Consider the following 3,635-nt stretch of genomic DNA (forward strand, 5'->3'; position numbering starts at 1 on the left):
CAATATTGTTCACTGTGGTTTATATTCTGACTTGACTACATATTCATGAGTAAGTATGAGCGGGGAGACCCCCAGACTCCATGTGCTGAAGCAGAGAACTAGAGATAATGACCTCGCTTTATTAAGTTCCTTTTATGACATAGCCTGGTTCTGTCTGGGAACTGGAAGACCAAGAACCCTGTAAGTTTATCTCCATAGAAACAACCTACCCCTTACATGATTGTTGGTCTGGGAGTGTAAAACAAGCAGTGCTATGCAGCCATTTACTCCATCTCTGGAGTGAGCTTTGGCTCCATCCCCCTGGTATGATGACAAGAGTTGTTTATTGCTGGTGAAAGTGAGCAAGGAGAAAGCAGTGGAAGAATTGTGCCACCATTTAGTTTCATTAAATGTCCCACTGGTGGAACTTCCAAATGGATCAGTGTTGCTAGCTTTGGAAGTCTGCAAGAATCTCCCTCTGATTAGATATCTTGCTGGCCACATTTCAGGACTGGTAAGGAAATGTGCACAATGCTCACAAAGTATCAGAGGGGTAGCCGTGTTAGTCTGGATCTGTAAAAGCAACAGAGAATCCTGTGGCACCTTATAGACTAACAGACGTTTTGCAGCATGAGCTTTCGTGGGTGAATACCCACATCTGAAGAAGTGGGTATTCACCCATGAAAGCTCATGCTGCAAAACGTCTGTTAGTCTATAAGGTGCCACAGGATTCTTTGTTGCTTTTAATGCTCACAAAGATAACTTGCAGTTCACAATAATGTTTATAAACAAGGAATTCTCTAAAAATATTCTGATTTGTTTCATGCCATTGATGCTCCACCATGATTTAATCCAGACTCAGGATTGGGAATAAAACTGAACAATTATTGTTTGTACTCACAGTTGCTCATGTTCAGCTACAATTATATCTGTATATCTCTGACAGCTGAAGACAATTACATGATTCTAGCTATGCCCATATCTGGAAGAAGCCAACTTGCTTCACTCATGAGCCATATCAATCATGCTTCTTTCCTACAACAAAAATAAGGTAAACCCTATTTCTCCTAAGCAATAGTGTCACACATTCAACAACCACTAGAACTGCTGAAATGACAATCAAACTACACCCTCCCCCATAGAGGCTGAAAGTAACATTTTTGTGACCTTTTCTGCTACTTCATTGCAATGTTTACTCCTGGGGGAATTCTTCACCACTGTGCATGTGCAGAATTTATGTCCTCTGCAGATTTCTTTGATTTCCCTAGTCTCTGTTTGTCAGAGGGTGGAGATGGATGGCAGGAGAGAGATCACTTGAACATTGCCTGTTAGGTTCACTCCCTCTGGGACACCTGGCATTGGCCACTGTTGGTAGACAGGATACTGGGCTGGATGGACCTTTGGATTGACCCAGTATGGCCATTCTTATGTTCTCATGTTTGCTTTCCCACAGAAAAATGACTTTCTGGTGGGGAAGCAAAGGGAAGCCCCAAGAGTGGTCATGAAATCCACCCAAACAGTATGTTTCAGGTGCCCAGGGCAGCCAGCACAGAGGTAAATCACTGTGGGGCAGGAGGCGGGACTGGGGAAGACCTGGCTGGTGGCTCCTACCCTGCTCCGGGCTCAGCAGCTAGTCCTGGCTGGGCTGGGAGGACAGGACTTCCTTTTCCCCGGCACAGCATCCGGGGCCAGGACAGACCCACCCCCAGATTTCTCCCCAGCTGTAGGAAGCTCTGCAAACTCTCCCCACCCCCATGCTTCCTGCACCCATCGCTGCTCAGCTATAGTGGGAGAGATCCCTGTACAATCCCCATGCATCCAGACCCCCTCATACCCAGTCCATCCCACTGAGCCTCAGCCCCCCTGAACCCAGAACACCCCTGATGAACCCCACTAACCCTGCCCCTGGACCACCCCGATGAGCCACTCACACCCAGATCCCCACCCTACCAAGCCCCAACCAGCTGCCCATGGATCCCTACCCCCCTGAGGCCCACTGTCCCAGAATCTGGACCCCCCACTGAGCTCCCCACACCCAGACCCTCCTGCTGAGCTCTATCCCCCCAAAACCAGACCCCCCCACTGAACCCCAGCCACCTTCACCTAGCCCCCCTCTGCAAAGTCCCATTACCATTGCACCCAGAACCCCACAACAGGGTCCTGTACATCCAGATCCCCCCCATACCTACTGGATCCGCTACTGAGCCGCACACACCCAGAGTGCCCCACACAGAACCCACTCGACCCACACCTGGATCCCCCCACACTAAGTCCCTCCACACTTGGATCCTGCCGGGCTGAGCTGCCTGCGCACATCTGGTGCACCTGGCATGGAGGGGCAGGGCTCTGAGGTGTTTCTGGGCCAGGCCCGGTCCTTGCATTGGGTCGGGGTTTGGTGCAGCCTCACCGCTAAGTACATGTCCCGGGGGAGCTGCACAGTGATCTCCCACCTCGGTGCAGCCAGTGGCCTGTGCTCCCCGATGCCATGTTGGAGCCTCCACAGTTATTTGACAAAAAAAATTGCAGAATTTTGCAGAATTTTAAAATATTGAGTGTAGAATTTTTTTTTTGGTGCCAAATTTTTATTTTTTTGACACAGAATGCCTTCAGGAGTAAATGTTGTTTGCTGTGCAACACTCAGAATAAACAGGGAAGGAGCTTGGAAGCTTTGCCAGTCTGCCTGCCTTTGATGGAACTTAGAAGATACCAGGGTGAGGGGATTCCCTGCTGTTTTCATGGCAAGTGGCCAAACCATTAATATCCCCAATAAAACAATGAAGAGGAATCTATCATATTAACATGAGTAGATTTTTGGTCCTCTGTTGTAACTATAACACACATGGGTGATAACTTGGCTCTAATGATTGAATCCTGTGGTCCTTACTCAGAACCCATTGGATCTGATTCACTATTCAGTTTGAAACTCTCAAGTACTGAAATTTTCATATTCTCAATTAGAATTTTTACAACATTTTTTAAATGTATTTGCCTTATGACTGCAGTGGTATTAATTGCCCACTTCATATTAAGTGGTCTTCTGCAATGTGTTAATCCCCTATATTTAGCAATCTATCCCATCTTGTATTTAGCTGTGACAATGATTACTTTGTCCACACATGAGGAGCTGTGTGAAGCTTGAAAGCTAGTCTCTTTCACCATCAGATGTTGGTCCAATGAAAGATATCTCATCCACATTGTCTCTCTCTCATATCCTACAACAACACTGCAATGAAACCTGTGTAATCTTGTGGATTCTCATCTGGAAATAGAAGCCAATCTGAAGTGAAAATGAGAAGAAATCTCCTTTTCACTTCAAACTGATTCCGTTTTTCAAAGAATTTTTTTTTAAATGGAATGTCTGGATTTTTTCCCCACAAAAATGAGTTTCCATTAAGATGTGAAAGTTAGAATGTTTGTGTGTTTTTGACTTTAAATATTGCCATCCTGAAGTAGTCTTGTGGTAAAATAAAATGGATGGAGTCATGAAATGGCCTAAAATGAAATAACAGAAATGTTAGTAAGACACTCAGTGAATAAGTTTTCGTCAATTTTATATAGCTATGCTAGGCTGAGATTTTCAAAAGTGAGCTGAGATTTTGGAATATTCAAATTCTGGGTGATCAGCTTGAGATATCTTGAAGGGACCTGATATTCAG

General features: G+C 45.6%; 1 long non-coding RNA gene across 1 annotated transcript; it reads left to right on the forward strand.

Moving 5' to 3' along the window:
* The first annotated feature begins 234 nt into the window (after positions 1-234).
* Positions 235-2,670, forward strand: LOC120407528. The gene is made up of 3 exons (XR_005600087.1): positions 235-493; positions 926-1,030; positions 2,579-2,670. It is a non-coding gene; the product is annotated as an uncharacterized LOC120407528 (long non-coding RNA).
* The last annotated feature ends 965 nt before the right edge of the window (positions 2,671-3,635 follow it).

The sequence above is a fragment of the Mauremys reevesii genome, linkage group 6 (genome assembly GCF_016161935.1).
Source record: "Mauremys reevesii isolate NIE-2019 linkage group 6, ASM1616193v1, whole genome shotgun sequence".
In the NCBI taxonomy this organism is placed as follows: Eukaryota; Metazoa; Chordata; order Testudines; family Geoemydidae; genus Mauremys; species Mauremys reevesii.